General features: G+C 46.5%; 1 protein-coding gene and 1 long non-coding RNA gene across 2 annotated transcripts in view; one reads left to right on the plus strand and one right to left on the minus strand.

Annotated features, from left to right (window-relative positions):
• Positions 1-23,620, plus strand: part of LOC125725331 (NACHT, LRR and PYD domains-containing protein 12-like) — a 322,258-nt gene that overhangs the window by 208,510 nt on the left and 90,128 nt on the right. The gene's annotated exons all lie outside the window — the stretch shown is intronic.
• Positions 21,196-22,671, minus strand: LOC125725361 (uncharacterized). Its single transcript, XR_007387456.1, has 3 exons — positions 21,701-22,671; positions 21,543-21,621; positions 21,196-21,305 (listed from the first exon to the last, which is right to left on the minus strand). It is a non-coding gene; the product is annotated as an uncharacterized LOC125725361 (long non-coding RNA).

Genomic DNA, 23,620 nt, shown 5'->3' on the forward strand with positions numbered 1-23,620 from the left:
TGGTCAGTGGGCAGAACTGTAATATGTGTAGCTTCATAAAAAGACCTCGCCATCTTCTTTCTTCACCTTTTTCTTCTCCAGTCTGCCAGTTATTTTATACTAGAGGCCAGCAGCAGACCATCCCTCCCATACAAAATGGCCACATAACAAAAATAAACAAATATATTTACAGGTAAAAAGCAAAAACCTAGTTATGGAGGTTTTTAACAGTGACACTAAACCTTTCATATAGGAATTAAAATTTTAGTTTAAACAATTTATTTCACATTATACCTGACTGTAAATAAGTCTGTTTACATCAAGAGCTTCACAGTATATCAAAGTGCATAAAGGCAGAGCAGAAGGATAAACAGCAGTGTGATGCCGTCCCCATTGTATGAATTATATTTATACCATGAGGGTTTGTTTCCTCTTGCCCACAGTGTCCTGATGGAGAGAGCAGACTCCCCTGTACCCAGCAGTGTGGTGCCGTCCCCATTGTATGAATTATATTTAAACCATGAGGGTTTGTTTCCTCTCACTGCACACAGTGTCCTGATGGAGAGAGCAGACTCCCCTGTACCCAGCAGTGTGATGCCGTCCCCATTGTATGAATTATATTTATACAATGAGGGTTTGTTTCCTCTCACTGCACACAGTGTCCTGATGAAGAGAGCAGACTCCCCTGTACCCAGCAGTGTGATGCTGTCCCTATTGTATGAATTATATTTATACAATGAGGGTTTGTTTCCTCTCACTGCACACAGTGTCCTGATGAAGAGAGCAGACTCCCCTGTACCCAGCAGTGTGATGCCGTCCCCATTGTATGAATTATATTTATACCATGAGGGTTTGTTTCCTCTCACTGCCCACAGTGTCCTGATGAAGAGAGCAGACTCCCCTGTACCCAGCTGTGCTTCCCTGAAGAGTGACAGGTCAATGGACCCCCCAAAGAACTTCAGAGAGGGACCTTTTCCTACAGATCAAAGGTAAATGTGCATTTAAACAAACACTGTTTAAAACACTCAGGCTCTCAGTCAATTGGCACAGAGACACATACAATCTATGAGGAAAAAACACACAATAAATGCATTAATTTCTCCCTTTAACAGATTCCATCACCTTTTAGAATTTAGCCTAGAGTTTTGTCTGTGTTCTATATAAATACCATCTGAGGTAAATGGATGAGCATTACTGTAAAACCTGACTTCCTGCGAGCTGGAATGGGAAGTTATTTAACTGCAAAGTGCATTTCGAAATTCAGCACAGAGCTTGAGAAAAGCAGTTTTCCCTGTTCCCTGCTGCATATCCATTAAAGAATGATTCAACAATAGATTGTCGATTTTTGAGACAAACGCTTCTGTTTTGATCACAAATAAATGTTTTCTCATGGACTCATTACATCACGCTCACACTAAGGCTTCAGTTTAACATGTTTAATGTATCTGTGTGGCTTAGATAATAAACTACTATCATCAGACAAAAAAGAGGACTATTGGTTTCTTTGCCAAAGGTGACAATTAAATACTTACTGATTCAGATCATAATAAATGTGACGCTGTAGTGGTTCTCATCCCCTGAGTATAAAATAAGATGATTTGTTGATCCCAGGGGTAAATTATCTTGCGTACAGCAGCAAAGTGCACAGATACAAACATACAATGTAATTAAAGACAACGTGCAAAGACAGCAGATATAGTGCAAATAAGTAAACATTTATAGAAGTAAACAAAATTTCTGTAGGATAACAATTTTAAGAAGTACACAATACACAAAGAAAACATTCCTGAAAATGGAATATCGCTCAGGAAATAAATTTCCATTAAAATGGATGTGATTTACATGAATTAAAACAGAGAGCAGCTTTTATCACATAAAAAATGGGGCGTTAAGGCTGGCTGTGGGGGCTGCACATGAACAGCAGGCATTGTGGTGTCTAACGGCAGCAGGCAGGAAAGATCCCCAGTAGCGCTTCTTAGCTCACGGTGGGGAATGAGCCGGTGGCTGAAGGTGCCCCAAGATAGCGCCCCCTGGAGCCTTGGCTGGGTTATGGACCGGGCCAGAGGGGCCAGTGCTCTGGGGGCTCGGAGCACCAGTGGCTGTCGCAACATTTATATTACAAGCCATGAAAAGCGCCCCCTTGTGGAGTGTAACAGAAAGAGCCCTGAGAGGTAACAGTGTTACAGCCCACTAGCATGCATGTCTCTCTGTGTCTATAGTCAGGCCATAACATACAGTAACCTGGGCTCCTAGCTAGGGCTGCTCAGTGGGCAGCACTGTAATACAGGTAGCTTCATAATAAGACCTTGTCATGTTCTTTATTCACATTTTTCTTCCACAATCAGCCAGTTATTTTATACTAGAGGCCAGCAGCAGACCATCCCTCCCATACAAAATGGCCACATAACAAAACTAAACAAACAAACAAATATATAAACAGGTAATAAGTAACATCAGTCAAGTCTAGTTGTGGAGGTTTTGAACAATGAAACTAAACCTTTCATATAGGAATCTAATTTTCAGGTGAGAATTTATTTCACATTATAGCTGATTGTGAACTAGTCTGTTTACATGAAGAGCCTCACAGCAAATCAAAGTACATGACGGCAGAGCAGAAGGATAAACAGCAGTGTGATGCCGTCCCCATTGTATGAATTATATTTATACCATGAGGGTTTGTTTCCTCTCACTGCCCACAGTGTCCTGACGAAGAGAGCAGACTCCCCTGTACCCAGCAGTGTGATGCCGTCCCCATTGTATGAATTATATTTATACCATGAGGGTTTGTTTCCTCTCACTGCCCACAGTGTCCTGATGAAGAGAGCAGACTCCCCTGTACCCAGCTGTGTTTCCCTGAAGAGTGACGCTTCAATGGACCCCCCAAAGAACTTCAGAGAGGAACCTTTTCCTACAGATCAAAGGTAAATGTGCATTTAAACAAACACTGTTTAAAACACTCAGGCTCTCAGTCAAATGGCACAGAGACACATACAATCTATGAGGAAAAAACACACAATAAATGCATTAATTTCTCCCTTTAACAGATTCCATCACCTTTTAGAATTTAGCCTAGAGTTTTGTCTGTGTTCTATATAAATAACCCCTGAGGTAAATGGATGAGCATTACTGTAAAACCTGACTTCCTGCGAGCTGGAATGGGAAGTTATTTAACTGCAAAGTGCATTTCGAAATTCAGCACAGAGCTTGAGAAAAGCAGTTTTCCCTGTTCCCTGCTGCATATCCATTAAAGAATGATTCAACAATAGATTGTCGTCTTTTGAGACAAACGCTTCTGTTTTGATAGCAAAAAAATGTTTTCTCATGGACTCATTACATCATGCTCACACTTAGGCTTCAGTTTAACATGTTTAATGTACTAGTATCATCAGACAAAAAAATACTATTGCTTTCTTTGGCAAAGGTGACATTGATATATTTGCTGATTCAGATCATAATAAATGTGACACTGCAGTGGTTCTCATCCCCTGAGTATAAAATAAGATGATTTGTTGATCCCAGGGGCAAATTCTCTTGCGTACAGCAGCAAAGTGCAGAGACACAATCATACAATGTAAATCAAAGACAACGTGCAAAGACAGCAGATATAGTGCAAATAAGTAAACATTTTTAGAAGTAAACGAAATTTCTATAAGTAAACAATTTTAATAAGTACACAGTACACGAAGAAAAAAATCCTGAAATTACAATATTGTTCAATAAATAAATTTAAATAAAACATTTTTAATTCGTAAAAACTCAGACGTTAAGGCTGGCTGTGGGGGCTGCACATCGACAGCAGGCATTGTGGTGTCTAACGGCAGCAGGCAGGAAAGATCCCCAGTAGCGCTTCTTAGCTCACGGTGGGGGAATGAGCCGGTGGCTGAAGGTGCTCCAAGATAGCGCCCCTCGGTCCAGGCCAGAAAGGCAAATTTGCCAGGAGGGCCCCAGCATATAGAGCTCATGCTGACCACTTGGGCCCCTGGTTCCCTTTCCACATACTGTACAGTGAGCGTTAATGTCCAGGGCCCTCAGCCCCCCCCCCCCCCCCCCGGCAAATAGAGTGCAAGCTGGTCACTTGGGCATTTGGTACACGACGGCCACCTGGGGCATTTGGTACACGCCGGCCACCTGGGGCATTTTGTACACGACGGCCACCTGGGGCATTTTGTACACGACGGCCACCTGGGGCATTTTGTACACGACGGCCACCTGGGGCATTTTGTACACGACGGCCACCTGGGGCATTTTGTACAAGACGGCCACCTGGGGCATTTTGTACACGACGGCCACCTGGGGCATTTTGTACACGACGGCCACCTGGGGCACTCGGTACACGCCGGCCACTTGGGGCATTCAGTACAAGCCGGCCGCCTGGGGCATTCGGTACACGCTGGCCACCTGGGGCGCTCGGTACACGCTGGCCGCCTGGGGCACTCGGTACATGCCGTGCTCCTTGGTGTGTACAGTACCAGCTTAAATCAGGGACACTTCAGAGATTAAGCTGTGAGCTGAGCATCAAGGCCCCCTGGGTCCTCAGCATGGACAGTGGGGCAGGATTAACATCAGGCTCACTGGCCCCCGTCCTGCATGCGCTGACTGGCATGTTACAGTAACACTTTCCCAGAGTGTTAATTCAGAATAACAGGGAACCTTGTGCTTATATCACAGCTACTGCTACACTGTTGTCATTCAAAAGCTTCCATTATTTTCCCATGTTTGTGTCCAACACATTCATTTTTAATAAAATTACTTATCTGTCATTTGGATACCAGGCATTAATGATAGCTAGCTAACTTGTCAGATAATGTTACACTGTCTCTTTAAGTCTGCTGCTACTAACTTTGAACATTAAGTCTAAACATTGGCCAGTAATTCCAGCCAAGACTGAAAGGTCAGGCTGATGCCAATATCGTGATTTTTAATGAATATCGGTTAATTGCAATATGTTAACCGATATAATGTGCATCTCTACATATTGTTTGTTCCATCTTGCTAACACATGTATTATTATTATTATTATTATTTTAACATCAACAATATTAATAATCAGTATCATACCAGAATCATCAGAGAAAATCACTATCTTGATTCTGAGTGAAAGAAGTAGTGACTCATTTTTTACTCAGAATTTGGAAGCCCTAGTGTAAGGTGATCAGGTGACCAATCAGACAATGAAAGGGTACAACTAGCATTTTTAAATCAGGTATCGGTCACGTGATGAGTCAGAACTCTGACCTGGAGGGAGCCATGACAGTGGGGTGTGACCCACAGTGTTATGGCCGCAGAGAGAGACCCAGAGTGTTCTGACTGAGGCTGTGATGGCGTTCACTAGCATCCGGTACCAGTAAGCGGATGGAGGGGGCCGCATGAGTCAGAACTCTAACCTGGAGGGAGCCATGACAGTGGGGTGTGACCTACAGTGTTATGGCCGCAGAGAGAGACCCAGAGTGTTCTGACTGAGGCTGTGATGGCGTTCACTAGCATCCGGTACCAGTAAGCGGATGGAGGGGGCCGCATGAGTCAGAACTCTGACCTGGAGGGAGCCATGACAGTGGGGTGTGACCTACAGTGTTATGGCCGCAGAGAGAGACCCAGAGTGTTCTGACTGAGGCTGTGATGGCGTTCACTAGCATCCGGTACCAGTAAGCGGATGGAGGGGGCCGCATGAGTCAGAACTCTGACCTGGAGGGAGCCATGACAGTGGGGTGTGACCTACAGTGTTATGGCCGCAGAGAGAGACCCAGAGTGTTCTGGCTGAGGCTGTGATGGCGTTCACTAGCATCCGGTACCAGTAAGCGGATGGAGGGGGCCACATGAGTCAGAACTCTGACCTGGAGGGAGCCATGACAGTGGGGTGTGACCTACAGTGTTATGGCAGCAGAGAGAGACCCAGAGTGTTCTGGCTGAGGCTGTGATGGCGTTCACTAGCATCCGGTACCAGTAAGTGGATGGAGGGGGCCGCATGAGTCAGAACTCTGACCTGGAGGCGGCCATGGAGCTCCTAAAGCGTGCAGCCCCGCCAGTCCAGGCTAAACTAAAGGCTAATCCAACCAAACCAGCGGTGCCATCCATCATTCTGGCAAACGTCCGTTCGCTGGAAAATGAACTCGACCACATCCGACTACAGAGAGCTGTACATCGCGACATGAAGGACTGCAGTGTTTTCATATTTACAGAAAATGCCTGAACGACAACATCCCCGATGTAGGCTATTCAGCTAAGGGGGCTACATGCTATCTGGGCAGACAGAGACGCCGGCAAATCCGGAGAAGCTCACACAGCCTGTGTGTTTACATGAACATAGGATGGTGTGGAAACACAGGTACAGTCACCAAACACTGTTCATCGCTGATGGAATTTGTGACAGTGAAGTGCAGACCTTATTATTCGCTGCGGGAGTTCAGCGTCATTGTTATTGTGGCGGTGTACATTCCCCCCAATGCTAATGCTAAGGAGGCACGACGCGAGCTGTACGAAGCCATCAGCGACCTGCAATCTCTCCACCTCATCATCCCCGGGGACTTTAATGAAGCAAATTTAAAGTCTGTTTTACCCAAACTCCAAATTCCCAACCAGAGGAGCTAATATACTGGACTTGGTTTCCACGAACACTGAAGCTGCATACAGAGCAGCCCCCCGCCCCCGCCTTGGACTTTCAGACCACACTACAGTAATGCTCACTCCAGCATACAGCCCACTGCTGAAAAGCACAAAACCTATAACAAAGAAGGTTTGAACATGGCCAGAAGGAGCGACTGAGGCCCTGTAAGATTTTATGAGGAGACTAAGAAAGGTGCATCTCCCCAAACCCACCCTCACCACCTTCTACAGGGGCACCATCGAGAGCATTCTATCCAGTTCTATTACAGTCTGGTATGGAAACTGCCACACCTCCGACCGCAGAGCACTTCAGAGGATTGTGCAGACCGCTGAGAGCATCAACGACAGCTCTCTCCCCATAGGACCGCTGAGAGCATCAACGACAGCTCTCTCCCCATAGGACCGCTGAGTCCATCACCGGCAGCTCTCTCCCTATAGGACCGCTGAGAGCATCAACGACAGCTCTCTCCCCATAGGACCGCTGAGTCCATCACCGGCAGCTCTCTCCCCGTAGGACCGCTGAGTCCATCACCGGTAGCTCTCTCCCCATAGGACCGCTGAGAGCATCAACGACAGCTCTCTCCCCATAGGACCGCTGAGAGCATCAACGACAGCTCTCTCCCCATAGGACCGCTGAGAGCATCAACGACAGCTCTCTCCCCATAGGACCGCTGAGAGCATCAACGACAGCTCTCTCCCCATAGGACCGCTGAGAGCATCAACAACAGCTCTCTCCCCATAGGACCGCTGAGAGCATCACCGACAGCTCTCTCCCCATAGGACCGCTGAGAGCATCACCGGCAGCTCTCTCCCCATAGGACCGCTGAGAGCATCAACGACAGCTCTCTCCCCATAGGACCGCTGAGAGCATCAACGACAGCTCTCTCCCCATAGGACCGCTGAGTCCATCACCGGCAGCTCTCTGCCCATAGGACCGCTGAGAGCATCAACGACAGCTCTCTCCCCATAGGACCGCTGAGAGCATCAACGACAGCTCTCTCCCCATAGGACCGCTGAGAGCATCAACGACAGCTCTCTCCCCATAGGACCGCTGAGAGCATCAACGACAGCTCTCTCCCCATAGGACCGCTGAGAGCATCAACGACAGCTCTCTCCCCATAGGACCGCTGAGAGCATCACCGGCAGCTCTCTCCCCATAGGACCGCTGAGAGCATCACCGGCAGCTCTCTCCCCATAGGACCGCTGAGTCCATCACCGGCAGCTCTCTCCCCATAGGACCGCTGAGTCCATCATCGGCATCTCTCTCCCCATAGGACCGCTGAGTCCATCATCGGCATCTCTCTCCCCATAGGACCGCTGAGTCCATCATCGGCATCTCTCTCCCCATAGGACCGCTGAGTCCATCATCGGCATCTCTCTCCCCATAGGACCGCTGAGAGCATCAACGACAGCTCTCTCCACATAGGACCGCTGAGAGCATCACCGGCAGCTCTCTCCCCATAGGACCACTGAGAGCATCACCGGCAGCTCTCTCCCCATAGGACCGCTGAGTCCATCATCGGCATCTCTCTCCCCATAGGACTGCTGAGTCCATCATCGGCATCTCTCTCCCCATAGGACCGCTGAGAGCATCAACGACAGCTCTCTCCCCATAGGACCGCTGAGAGCATCACCGGCAGCTCTCTCCCCATAGGACCGCTGAGAGCATCACCGGCAACTCTCTCCCCATAGGACCGCTGAGAGCATCACCGGCAGCTCTCTCCCCATAGGACCGCTGAGAGCATCACCGGCAGCTCTCTCCCCATAGGACCGCTGAGTCCATCATCGGCATCTCTCTCCCCATAGGACCGCTGAGTCCATCATCGGCATCTCTCTCCCCATAGGACCGCTGAGTCCATCATCGGCATCTCTCTCCCCATAGGACCGCTGAGTCCATCATCGGCATCTCTCTCCCCATAGGACCGCTGAGGGCATCATCGGCAGCTCTCTCCCCATAGGACCGCTGGGCCCATCATCGGCAGCTCTCTCCCCATAGGACCGCTGAGTCCATCATCGGCAGCTCTCTCCCCATAGGACCGCTGAGTCCATCATCGGCATCTCTCTCCCTATAGGACCGCTGAGTCCATCATCGGCATCTCTCTCCCTATAGGACCACTGAGGGCATCATCGGCAGCTCTCTCCCCATAGGACCGCTGGGCCCATCATCGGCATCTCTCTCCCCATAGGACCGCTGGGCCCATCATCGGCATCTCTCTCCCCATAGGACCGCTGAGTCCATCATCGGCATCTCTCTCCCCATAGGACCGCTGAGTCCATCATCGGCATCTCTCTCCCCATAGGACCGCTGAGGGCATCACCGGCAGCTCTCTCCCCATAGGACCGCTGAGGGCATCACCGGCAGCTCTCTCCCCATAGCACCGCTGAGGGCATCACCGGCAGCTCTCTCCCCATAGGACCGCTGAGCGCATCATCGACAGCTCTCTCCCCATAGGACGGCTGAGCGCATCACCGGCAGCTCTCTCCCCATAGGACCGCTGAGTCCATCATCGGCATCTCTCTCCCCATAGGACCGCTGAGTCCATCATCGGCATCTCTCTCCCCATAGGACCGCTGAGTCCATCATCGGCATCTCTCTCCCCATAGGACCGCTGAGGGCATCATCGGCAGCTCTCTCCCCATAGGACCGCTGAGTCCATCATCGGCATCTCTCTCCCTATAGGACCGCTGAGTCCATCATCGGCATCTCTCTCCCCATAGCACCGCTGAGGGCATCACCGGCAGCTCTCTCCCCATAGGACCGCTGAGCGCATCATCGACAGCTCTCTCCCCATAGGACGGCTGAGCGCATCACCGGCAGCTCTCTCCCCATAGGACGGCTGAGCGCATCACCGGCAGCTCTCTCCCCATAGGACCGCTGAGTCCATCATCGGCATCTCTCTCCCCATAGGACCGCTGGGCCCATCATCGGCAGCTCTCTCCCCATAGGACCGCTGAGCCCATCATCGGCATCTCTCTCCCCATAGGACCGCTGAGCCCATCATCGTCAGCTCTCTCCCCATAGGACCGCTGAGTTCATCATCGGCATCTCTCTTCCTATAGGACCGCTGAGCGCATCACCGGCAGCTCTCTCCCCATAGGACCGCTGAGGGCATCACCGGCAGCTCTCTCCCCATAGGACCGCTGAGCCCATCATCGGCAGCTCTCTGCCCATAGGACCGCTGAGCCCATCATCGGCAGCTCTCTCCCCATAGGACCGCTGAGCGCATCAACGACAGCTCTCTCCCCATAACACCGCTGAGGGCATCACCGGCAGCTCTCTCCTCATAGGACCGCTCTGCGCATCATCGACAGCTCTCTCTCCATAGGACCGCTGAGCCCATCATCGGCAGCTCTCTCCCCATAGGACCGCTGAGCCCATCACCGGCAGCTCTCTCCCCATAGGGCCGCTGAACGCATCACCGGCATCTCTATCCCCATAGGACCATTGAGCGCATCATCGGCAGCTCTCTCTCCATAGTACCGCTGAGCACATCATCTGTAGCTCTCTCCCCAACCTGCAGGGCACTCACACTTCCTGCTGTATCCGTAAGGCCACCAGCATTGTGACTGACCGGTACCATCCCACCCACATCCCACCTTCGAAGATTCTGCAGCATCAGGAGCAGGTCTGCAAGACTGTGAAATAGCTTCTTCCCCCAAGCAGTCCGGCTCCTGAACAGCACACCGCCCCCGCCCCCCCACTGGACTCTGTACTGCACACCCTGCGCCGCACTACGTAAAACTTTATATTTATTCATTTTGATGCCGTAATGACTGCTGGATGATTTATCGATTTCAAATCGAAATCGTGATTTGAAACAACGCGATTAGCAAATCGCAAAGGCGGTGATTTAGGATACACGTTATACAGCACGTCGGACCAAGGGATTAAAACTGCTGTGAGAATAGTTTTGCAAATTCATGCCGTTCTCCCTGTGTGATAATCATTCTCACCAATCACAAGCGCCGTGCTTCTCGCGTGCCAGTCATGCTCACCAATTAGAAGTGCCCCAAGAAGGCGTATAGGCCCACAAACAGCAAACACGTGAAACCCAAGGAAAATTTTACGTCTGCGGTGCGGAAAATTACTGATTCCGCTACTGAGCTATAAGTGAATTGCCATCTTATTTTATGGTCCGATTTTGTTTCAGAAAGGTCCTATCATTAATAGAACAAGCGAGCTCCTTTTAAACACCAGCGTCGATGTACTTCAGCGTATCATACCTTTTGTTGTTGTTAATAGGCAATAGCATTAGAATACCGCTAACCCATCAAAATAACAATGAGACAGTCAGTAATTCTCACAGCAGCGGAGTCGGTGACCCCCCAAAAAGCCGTAAACCCCATAATACAGTCGTGTTTATGTCATATGTTTTTGTGCTTATTAATTTAAGTATTTCCAAAGATTAATCTTAATCCCACAACAGTGATAAAATAAAAGCTTTGCTTTAACATAAATATTAAAAGAATAGATCGCTTTAATCGCTATTACAGTTGGGTATGGGCACGCGGTCGAAAAAAGATACATAAAGAGACGCATATAATGTTTATTCATTCGTTTTGTATTTGTCCGAGTAACAAAGCAAAGGAATGATAAGCCACTCCAGTCGAAAACTGCATTTTACTTCTCATTTAAAATAAAATGCAGAGTTGGCAACTCGGTCAGCTGCATGAAGTGAGATTTTCTGTTCTGGACATACATTTACGTGTATGTACAGATGTATGTATGAATGTTTTATTACCTTGTATGTATGTATGTAACATGTAAGTTTTATTACCTTGTAAATAGTCTGTAGGGTTTGCAAACTGCCGTAACTCATGCCGCTAAATTTAAGTTCACAATGGAATACAGATTTGCCGTAAGATTTCTTGCGTGTGAGTCTGAAAGAGTTTGCAACCCTGAACACATACATTGTTTTTGTTTCACCTGAATTGATTTGTATAGAAAATAACAGTATACAGTTGTTAAAAAGCAGAAACTTCGACCAACATGAAATCACCAATAAACGACTTCTATTTATTCAACATTATATAAAATGCATACTACGTTTAAAAAATTCCAGCTTTACGGTTTCAGGATAGAACAGCCACTCTGTTATGAACATTACGGCTTTTGGAGTGTTGCTAGCTGCTGTAATTAACACTAAAAACACATTAGCGCAAACAAAATGGCTGCGTACACCGAAGTAGTTCCTGTTTGTTCATTGGCTGAGAAAAGGCGGTTCTAGTGTTATTAGGGGGTAATCAACGTTACCTGCAAGATCGCTATTTCTCTATTTGCTACAATTATTTTCATTATTAATTTATTGAACTTGACACATCTTTAAATTCTCATCCTTGCATTAGAATATAGAAAAGTTAATACTGATGGTATCTCATGCCGCGTCATGTGTTTTAAAATTACTACACACTGAATATTGTACTGAAACATGACATAAAAAACTAAATCGCAGATCAAATCATAATTGCAATGTCTGTCAGAAAAATCGCGATTAGATATTCTCCCCAAATCGTGCAGCCCTAATGACTGCTTTTTATATGTCTACATCTATGCATACCTGGACTTTTACACACGTATTGCATTGTTGCAGAACTTGCCTTAATTTGCACAATATAGCTTGCTCACTTTACTATATATATATGTATATATATGTATATATGTATATGTATGTACATTCAGATATATGTATACAGGTGTAGTGTAAATTATTACCCCTCTCACCCTCATTGTGATCTGTTGTGTTTTTATAACAAAACATACTTTGGATGACCGAAAAAAAGCTCTACTTACTTACGAATGACTTGTGCTGATCTCTCTATAGCACCGGCAGATACTGTGCTTGTCTTGGGTTGCGCCTGTGGTAATGGACACCGGGGGGCGCTATAGCACCGGCAGATACTGTGCTTGCCTTGGGCTGCGCCTGTGGTAATGGACACCGGGGGGCGCTATAGCACCGGCAGATACTGTGTTTGTCTTGGGTTGCGCCTGTGGTAATGGACACCGGGGGGCGCTATAGCACCGGCAGATACTGTGTTTGTCTTGGGTTGCGCCTGTGGTAATGGACACCGGGGGGCGCTATAGCACCGGCAGATACTGTGCTTGCCTTGGGCTGCGCCTGTGGTAATGGACACCGGGGGGCGCTATAGCACCGGCAGGTACTGTGCTTGTCTTCGGTTGCGCCTGTGGTAATGGACACTGGGGGTCGCTATAGCACCCGCAGATACTGTGCTTGTCTTGGGTTGCGCCTGGGGTAATGGACACCGGGGGGCGCTATAGCACCGGCAGATACTGTACTTGTTTTGGGTTGGGCCTGTGGTAATGGACACCGGGGGGCGCTATAGCACCCGCAGATACTGTGCTTGTCTTGGGTTGCGCCTGGGGTAATGGACACCGGGGGGCGCTATAGCACCGGCAGATACTGTGCTTGCCTTGGGCTGCGCCTGTGGTAATGGACACCGGGGGGCGCTATAGCACCGGCAGGTACTGTGCTTGTCTTCGGTTGCGCCTGTGGTAATGGACACTGGGGGTCGCTATAGCACCCGCAGATACTGTGCTTGTCTTGGGTTGCGCCTGGGGTAATGGACACCGGGGGGCGCTATAGCACCGGCAGATACTGTACTTGTTTTGGGTTGGGCCTGTGGTAATGGACACTGGGGGGCGCTGGGCCCCGACAGTTTCGGCCCATTAGCCTGCAGGTGCTGAAGGACAGATCCGGCCCATTAGCCTGTAGGCGCTGAAGGACGGATTCGGCCCATTAGCCTGTAGGTGCAGAAGGACAGATTCGCCCCATTAACCTGTAGGTGCTGAAGGACAGATTCGGCCCATTAGCCCTATAGGTGCTGAAGGACAGATTCGGCCCATTAGCCTGTAGGTGCTGAAGGACAGATTCGGCCCATTAGCCTGTAGGTGCTGAAGGACAGATTCGGCCCATTAGCCCTGTACCTGCTCCCTTCCCCCACAGTGTTTCCAGGCTGCTTGTAGCCGGTGATGCTCCTCATCCCACTGCACAGTTACCATTCCAGCAAAGCTCTTAATTAGATTTTACACACCCATCAATAATGTACCCAACCATCATTTGACTATGGTAAGAAAATCCATACTATTTTACATCTCACTTACGTCTGTTATCACTTCTCTTATACCCAAGGCTGGATACCTCAGTGTCAAAATATGTTTGTCACAATACTAACATTCAGCTTCCAATAAAAGACCATCTAGCTAATTAGAATCAGAATAAGAATATCTTTATTGTCATTGTAATATGTACAACGACATTAGCTGCAGTCCTTGGCATCTTAGACTTATAAAATTAAGCAGTTTATTGACTGAATGAAATGCTGGTATTTAGCTCTGCTAATCCAGTGAATCACTGTAAATGTCACTGGGTGCAAAGGGCTGCATAGAAAACTCTCCTTCCTGCCTGCTGTGTCTCTGTGTGCTGGAGCCTGATGTCACTGGTTCTCTTCTGCTGTCATGAGAAAATTAGGAAGCTGCCCTAGTGAATAAAGCCTAACATGGCAGATACATCTTTCCAGACTAATATACCACAAGGTTATTCTTTATCTGCAGTTACAGCAAGTTTAATGGGGAGATTTTCAGTCTTTCTGTTACATTTGTGTAGTTGAATTGAGGTCTTTATGTTTCTGCCTTATTCACAGAGACCAAATGGAAGAATGCAGTTCAGATGTACATGATAAATCGGGTTTATCATCCATACTGAAGGTTTGTATCTATTGCTGATATATATTTTCTTAGCTGTTCTGTGAATTAGCTTATATTTTATACAGCTGTATAATAAGAAATTCTTCATGTTAAAGGAAATATATTTAAAACTATGATTCACAAGTGAAACTTTGAAAAGGTTCAGTGCAGGTAGCAATAATTAACTGTGACTTTATTTTCGTTCCCCAAGGATGAGCTGAAGAATTGTATGAGGTACCTAGATCAGAATTACCCAGAATGCTCTGAGCCTCAGCTGGAGGAGGACAATGATCCAAACACACTGTACAATGTGAGGACCATGCAGCAAAATGATCTCGCTGACATGCTGGAGAAGAGTAAGAGCCTCATAACATTCTGTACATGTACAGCACTGTGCTAAAGTCTTAGGCAGCCAGAGAGAAGGATGTTTAGATGGTCTTCATGTTGGTGTAACATGTATGTCACGGTGTGTTAGCCATTTGAAAACCTTCCTAAAGTTACCCCAATATTTGCAGAAATCATGCAATACACCCATGTATGTTTTGACACTTCATGTGACTGATCAATATCTCATTAGTTTTTAAACTAATTTAATTAATTAATGAAGTGAGCTGGTGGTGAAAAGTAACAAACACATGGACTGGCTGTGGTCCCCTGAGGAGACTTGGGACCTGAAAAGGGGTTTTGTCTTTTTTTTGTTCTGAGCAGATATACATTTACTACCCAGATAAATGGCTTTAAACATTTCCTTTGGCTGCCTGAGGCTTATGCACGGCCCTGTGTGTCGTGTTCCAGTAAAATGTGTATGTATGATAAAACTTTGACTTTCACATTTGTCACAGTGAAATATCTGGATTTGTATGTGTAAAAAAGTGTGTTTTTGGAAAATCTTCTTCCTGTCATACCGGTCAGGATCACGGTGAGAATGAATGCATTTTCCTCTCATTTCTTTTCAGGACTCATGCTGCAATATCAGCAGGAAATCAAATATAAACTTAAGAAGCAATTTGAGTGTGTATTTGAAGGGAAAGCTAAGGAAGGACAGCCAACACTTCTCAGTGAGATTTACACAGACCTCTACATAACTGAAGGTGGGACTGGAGGAGTCAATGATGAACATGAAGTGAGGCAGATTGAAACAGCATCCAAGAAAAGGCGAACAGAAGATACTACAGTCAAGTGGAATGATATATTTAAACCCTTATGTGAGCGTGAGACACCTATCAGAACTGTACTCACTAAAGGGGTGGCAGGTATCGGGAAAACAGTCTCTGTACAGAAATTCATTCTCGACTGGGCAGAAGGAAAAGCAAACCAGGATGTTCACTTCATATTTGCTCTTCCTTTCCGGGTCCTGAATTTGATTAAGGATGAATACAGTCTGATTGAACTGCTTCACCGCTTTGTCCCAGAACTGAAATCATTTCAATCCACTGAGCTGTTTAGGTACAAAGTCTTGTTCATCTTTGATGGTCTGGATGAGTGTCGCCTTCCGCTAGATTTTCAGAACAATGAGAGCTGGTTTGATGTAACAAAGAAAACGTCACTGGATGTGCTGTTGACTAACCTCATTAAGGGGAATCTACTTTCATCTGCTCTCCTCTGGATAACCTCCCGACCAGCAGCAGCCAATCAGATACCTCCTAAGTGTGTCCACCGGGTGACAGAGATACGAGGGTTCAGTGATGCTCAGAAGGAGGAGTATTTCAGGAGGAGATTCAGTGATGAGAGCCTGGCCAGCAGGATTATCACACATGTGAAATCATCAAGGAGCCTCTTCATCATGTGCCACATACCTGTGTTCTGCTGGATTTCAGCCACTGTGCTTAAGAGGCTTTTTAGTGAGACTGACAGGAGAGAAATTCCACGGACTCTGACTGAAATGTACACACACTTTCTGATCTTTCAGACTATTTTAAAAAATGATAAGTATATGAAAAACTGTGAAACCAAGCTTAATGAATACAGCAAGAAATTCCTTTTGAAACTTGGTAAACTGGCTTTTGACAACCTTGAGAAAGGCAATCTCATATTTTATGAGCAAGATCTGACAGAGAATGACATTGATGTCACTGAAGCTTCAGTTTACTCTGGATTGTGCACAGAAGTCTTTAAAGAGGAATATGGGTTGTATCAGGAGAAGGTGTACTGCTTTGTGCATCTGAGCATCCAGGAGTATCTCGCTGCTTTGTATGTGTTTCTATCAAAAAGATCAGCTGACCTGCTGAAGACTGCAGTGGATCAGGCATTAAATAGCAAGAATGGACACTTGGACCTCTACCTCCGCTTCCTCCTAGGCCTCTCAACAGACTCCAGTAAGACTCTGTTACAAAAATTACTGGGACAGACAGGAACCAGCTCACATAATATTACAGAAACAGCTAAATACATTAAGAAGAAAATACAGAAGAAATTATCTCCAGAAAGGACTATAAACCTATTCCACTGTTTGACTGAGCTGGGTGACAGTTCTCTAGTAGAGGAAGTACAAAGATACCTGAATTCAGGGAGCCTTTCAGCAGAAGACCTCTCACCTGCACAGTACTCAGCTCTGGCCTTTGTGATGCTGATGTCAGATGAGGAGCTGGATGTATTTGATCTGAAGAAATACATTGGATCAGGTGATGAGCACTGGAGGCTGCTGCCTGTGGTCAAGAATTCCAGGACGGCTCTGTAAGTGACGTGGGGATGGGAAATCATGTCTGGTCTGGCAGTAATACATGAATATTGTTTGAAATCTCTGATGAATATTATTATTTTGATAATCTCGACTGCAGCTGTTTCTATAGCAGTAGCTGATCTGGACCACAGACTTTATAATGACTGAAGGTAGTGATGCAGTAACAAACCAAAAAGTGAGGTTTCCGGTCCCATCCAGTCTGCCTTCTGATCACAGGCACAGCATCCTAACCTGCTATAGAAGCAGTGAGGGCTCTTTATCCACAGGGTGTATAAGTGGTATGTGAGTGTTATTGTCAGCAGGCGTGTTCATGTGATGAAGCCCAGAGCTGGGAGCTTCTGTATGACTGCTGTCTCTGGCTGCTCACTGGCGGCCTCTGCTGGCCACAGCTGCTCCTGGCTGAGGATGTGACGACACATCTAGTCTGGCAGTAATAGATTAACATTGTTTAAAATATAAAATGAATATGTATATCCATCCATTCATCCATTTTCCAAACTGCTTATCCTACTGGGTCGCGGGGGGTCCGGAGCCTATCCCGGAAGCAATGGGCACGAGGCAGGGAACAACCCAGGATGGGGGGCCAGCCCATCGCAGGGCACACTCACACACCATTCACTCACACACGCACACCTACGGGCAATTTAGCAACTCCAATTAGCCTCAGCATGTTTTTGGACTGTGGGGGGAAACCGGAGTACCCGGAGGAAACCCCACGACGACATGGGGAGAACATGCAAACTCCACACACATGTAACCCAGCCGGAGACTCGAACCCGGGTCACAGAGGTGTGAGGCAACAGTGCTAACCACTGCACCACCATGCCGCCCCCATTATTATTATTATTATTATTATTATTATTATTATTATTTTATTATTATTTTTTATTTTTATTATTATTATTACAGTCAGCCCTTGCTTAACGAAAGTCTATATTAACGAACAACGAACTTAACGAGCATTTTTTCTCATATTGAACAACGAACACAAACGCGGTTAGCGAACCGTCGGCCAGTCACTCAGTGGCTAGCTGAGAGGCTGAGCGCCATCCGCGAGCGCTTCCTGGGTGGACTAACTGAACGCTCCACTCTATAGCCTCATAAACGATACCCACGCTTTGTTTTGTTTACATTTTTCTTTTTCAAATTACGCAGTTTTTATTTTATACATTGCTTAATTCATAATTTTACTGATCTGTTGTGTTTTTAAACAAAGCTTTCCATTCATTACATTTAGCCAAACAAGTTATCCAGTGGTCGTGCTTCTCCCGTTTAGTTTTTTACGTGGAAACTGGGAGGCTGCCAGCCAACGCTGATTTATGCGAAGAGCCGGGTTAGCTGATGGTGGCCCAGCAGAGCTGCTTGGTCTCGTTCTATTTTGTTCTTTACGGGCAAAGACGGTGACCGCCATCCAACGCTCATTTATGCGAAAAACGGTTTAGCCGTGAAGTGTTGGGAGGGGATTCCTGTCCATTCCAGCAAGCCCCTGATGTCAACTCTATTATGCAAAGTAAAATAATTGTTTTATATTTTATTGTTTTTCGTTTTTAAACAAACCTTTCGTGCATTACTTACCAATAAAAGTGGAACGGATTATTTCATTTCCCATTATTCCTTATGGGAATAATTAATTTGATTAACGAACATTCTGATTAACGTACAGAATTTGGAACGGATTATGTTCGTTATCCAAGGGCTGACTGTATTATTATTATTATTATTATTATTATTATTATTATTATTATTAATTTGCCTTTGGGACAAATAAAGTGTTTTTGAATTGAGCTGGGATTTTAGTTCCTTCACCTTTCTCTTTCTCAGCTCGCTTTTCGGAGGGAAGTTAATGACGTAGTTTTTATGAACAGTCCGAAAATGTCGCTCCCCCTTTCCCTTCTTCGGAATAGCGACGGTACACCGACAGATGAGGCAAACGCACTTCGAATATGACATTGTGGAAAAAAATCAGTCTTCCCCCCATTCCGTATGGAAGTGGTAGGTTTTTGGCTTCTTACTTAGTTCAGCTCCCCCATTCATTTTTATACCCTTTCTTAAGTTTAGCAGAAATAAATTGGAGGCTAATCAGGCGACTCGGCCGCTTGCTGGAGTTTGGCAGCAGCTGGTGTGGCTGAACGTGTCATCCATCCTCTATTTTTATATGCCATACGATCTGACCAGGCTACTTTTGTGATCGACCAGTAGATTGCGATCGACCTATTGGGCACCCCTGGTATAGCGTGTTTTCACGACATTACATTGTCTCAAAGTGCTTTACAGCATCCCCACCTAAAGCCCCCAGTGAGCAAGTCAGAGGCGACAGTGACAAGGAAAAGCTCCCTAGAAGGAAGAAACCTTGGGAGGCACCAGACTCACAGGGGGAGCCCATCCTCCAGGGGACAGCAGAGGAAGTCCTAACCCTAACCAGACCCAAAGGGGGAGCCCATCCTCCAGGGGACAGCAGAGGAAGTCCTAACCCTAACCAGACCCAAAGGGGGAGCCCATCCTCCAGGGGGCGGCAGAGGAAGCCCTAACCCTAACCAGACCCAAAGGGGGAGCCCATCCTCCAGGGGGCAGCAGAGGAAGCCCTAACCCTAACCAGACCCAAAGAGGGGGGGCCATCCTCCAGGGGGCAGCAGAGGAAGCCTTAACCCTAACCAGACTCACAGGGGGAGCCCATCCTCCAGGAACTGGCAGAGGAAGTCAAATGATCAAGATGGCAAAGTCCTAATTCACACTTTTCCAGTCTTAATATTTCAGTCACAAAGCGGGGGGTAGGGAGGTGATGGCAGGCAGGTGCTGGAGCTGTTCTCAGATGGCAGGGTAAACAGTAGTACTGCAGGAGGGCATACAGGATAAGGCGTCACAGGCAGAAGGGCGAGCAGGCCGGAAAGGTGTTACAGGTAGCGGAGACGTCGCAGGCAGCAGGGTAGGCAGGATATCTTGATAATTTGGGGTCTCCAGGCAGCAGAGCCCAGTATGGGGAGGGGAAATAAAATGTGCAATTAGCCAAAGTAGGGGAGACCAGAGGCAGTGCTAACAGATAGGTCAGTGCAGTATGTAAGCTCCGGCAGATATGGCTATGGCAGCATAAATAGGAGGGAGAGGCAGGTGGGAACGCAGGCATGGGGGGTCCCTGAAATGTCAGCATTCCAATTCCACAAGGGGGTGTGAAGCTAGAGTGACAGACTGACAGTTCAGTTCATCCAAATCAAATGGCACCGATCCCCACCCAGCTCTACACCTCACACTGTAGGTCTGACTGGGAGTGAGCAGTTAGGTAGAGCTAGAACTAGTGTCCCTATACGCTAAACTAAAGAGGTGTGTTTTTATTCTAGACTTGAATATTGAGAGTGAGCCTCTCACATCTGGTTGAAGACTATTCCACAGCTGTGGAGCTCTGTAGGAGAAAGCTCTGCAGCCTGCCGTAGCTCTTTCTACCCTGGGTACTAACAGATATCCTGCTCCTTGAGATGGAAGCAAGCGTGGAGGGTCGTATAAGGCCAGTAGGGTACTAAGGTATTCTGGTGCAAGGCCATTCAGTGTTTTATAAGTTAATAGCAGTATTTTGTAGTCAATCTGAGCCTTAACTGGAATCCAATGAAGGGAGGATAGAACAGGGCTAATATGACCAGTTTTTTCCGTGTTTGTAAGAACTCTGGCTGCTGCATTCTGTACCAGCTGAAGTTTATGTAAGGATCCAGATGGGCAACCAGAAAGGACGACATTACAGTAGCCCGGTCTGGAAGTTATATAGGCATGTATTAGTTTTTCTGCATCATGAAAGGAGACCACATTCCGAAGCTTGGCTATGTTCCGTAGATGATAGAACGCAGCTCTAAATACTTTTTATGTGAGGATTGAAACATAAATCTCAACCAAGATCTCTGACCACTGTGTTAGGTCGGTAGGAAGACCACCGAAGTTGAGGTTGTCAAAGTTATTTCAAGCAGCCTTGTAACCAGTTAACAGTACTTTTGTTTTTTCTGTGTTTAACGTAAAGAAATTACATCGCACAACAAAGTTTTTGCTTCTTGAACACTTGGCTGTTCCTTATAGTTTTTTGGCTGTTGATCACGAAAATCACATTCAAATTTGCCCATCACTTACCGTGTCATCGAAATCTTCAGTTTTGTAATGTTTTTTCTTGTATTTGTGTCCAACATTTTTTGTTTCTTTAAGAGACCCATCAACAGTGTTTTGTACAGTCTGGGAATGTCCAGGCATGGAATCAGGCCAGGTTGGAAGCTGTTCTGTGGAAGTTTGCAGCCCAGACATGCCTGGGTAGGCCGGAGCCAGCTGGACACTGCATCAGCAGGCTATAGACGTCCCCTTTGGGTTAATATAGACCTGATAGTGTGGATGTATTGTTTCAGAACATTGCACTGCCTCAGCAGGCTATAGACGTCCTCTTTGGGTTAATATAGACCTGATAGTGTGGATGTATTGTTTCAGAACATTGCACTGCCTCAGCAGGCTATCGACGTCCTCTTTGGGTTAATATAGACCTGATAGTGTGTATGTATTGTTTCAGAACATTGCACTGCCTCAGCAGGCTATAGAAGTCCTCTTTGGGTTAATATAGACCTGATAGTGTGTATGTATTGTTTCAGAACATTGCACTGCCTCAGCAGGCTATAGAAGTCCTCTTTGGGTTAATATAGACCTGATAGTGTGTATGTATTGTTTCAGAACATTGCACTGCCTCAGCAGGCTATAGACGTCCTCTTTGGGTTAATATAGACCTGATAGTGTGTATGTATTGTTTCAGAACATTGCACTGCCTCAGCAGGCTATAGAAGTCCTCTTTGGGTTAATATAGACCTGATAGTGTGGATGTATTGTTTCAGAACATTGCACTGCCTCAGCAGGCTATAGAAGTCCTCTTTGGGTTAATATAGACCTGATAGTGTGGATGTATTGTTTCAGAACATTGCACTGCCTCAGCAGGCTATAGAAGTCCTCTTTGGGTTAATATAGACCTGATAGTGTGTATGTATTGTTTCAGAACATTGCACTGCCTCAGCAGGCTATAGAAGTCCTCTTTGGGTTAATATAGACCTGATAGTGTGTATGTATTGTTTCAGAACATTGCACTGCCTCAGCAGGCTATAGAAGTCCTCTTTGGGTTAATATAGACCTGATAGTGTGGATGTATTGTTTCAGAACATTGCACTGCCTCAGCAGGCTATAGAAGTCCTCTTTGGGTTAATATAGACCTGATAGTGTGGATGTATTGTTTCAGAACATTGCACTGCCTCAGCAGGCTATAGAAGTCCTCTTTGGGTTAATATAGACCTGATAGTGTGTATGTATTGTTTCAGAACATTGCACTGCCTCAGCAGGCTATAGAAGTCCTCTTTGGGTTAATATAGACCTGATAGTGTGTATGTATTGTTTCAGAACATTGCACTGCCCCAGCGTCAATGTAACAAGTAAGGTAGATGCTATAGACATTTGCAGTATGATTAGTGTCGGTCGATATGTCTCATCAATGTCTTAACAGCCGCAATACATTCTGCTATATTTGTTATGAATATACACTTACGCCTCAGAGATGCTCAATGGCTGCTCTTGTGAAGAAAGCATATCATCTGTCCAGCTGTAAAATCAGTGATCAAGACAAGTAATGGGGGCCTCACATTGTTGTGTGACATGTGCTGTCTGTGTGAGACCTTGCCTCAGAGGCACTCAGAAGACAATGTCGTTTGCTGTCCCGATGACATGGCGAGAACAAAAGGACCATGTGACGGACTGTTACTTCTCTTTGAATAATGTGTCTGGTTTCTCTGCTAAAAACAAGTAGTCAGTTGAATACCCTAATGTGCCTTCAGCAATGAGACACGTGCCACATGACCACAGTCCTCCAATCCCGAAACCACCAGAGGAATGGAGCTTAGACGAGGCAGAGGAAGAAGCTGCAATGCAGGGAACTGGCAGTGACAATGATCCGGATTTTAAACTGTGCTCATAAGAGTGGTGGCTCTGAGGCTACGGTTCTGTACCAGTAATCAGAAGGTTGTGGATTCAAATCCCCGGAATGCCCTGACTGATTGTACTTTGTTGGGCCCTTGATCAAGGCCCCTTAACCTGCGATTGTTTCACCCTGGATATGATTTTAATCTACAAGGCCCTGCAAGGAGGTCCTCCGACTTATAGGGAATAACTTGGGGGTTGGTGGCAGGATTGGCGCTCCAGCCACTGGGAAAAACCTCACACTGGTGCATTTGGATTAGTGTGCTGCTGAGGTATCACCCGCCCCATGGCTGCCTTCAGCTTCTCATCCCTGAGGTGGTTTGTCATGTGATGGGTGTGATAACGCACTGTAATCAGTGCATGCTGCTTACGCACTGTAATCAGTGCATGCTCCTTACCCCCCCTCCCTCATCAGGTGATCCACATCTCATAACACAGTCAGAATTAAATGATCAAATTACTGTTGGACACTGCAGTGTGATGCAGCTGATATTGAATATAAACGAAAATCAAGAACAAAACACTTCTAATTATGTTGAACTTAATAGCGTATGAGAATCATAAACATAATTAAATGCGTTATTGTCGGTGAACAGTTAACTGTCTATTTCTCGTGATGCAGCAGAACCAAAACTATATTTGTGCAAACCCACCACGTAAATGTCACAATCAGCAAAAACTTTTCAGGA

This window comes from Brienomyrus brachyistius, unplaced genomic scaffold (assembly GCF_023856365.1).
Source record: "Brienomyrus brachyistius isolate T26 unplaced genomic scaffold, BBRACH_0.4 scaffold65, whole genome shotgun sequence".
NCBI lineage: Eukaryota > Metazoa > Chordata > Actinopteri > Osteoglossiformes > Mormyridae > Brienomyrus > Brienomyrus brachyistius.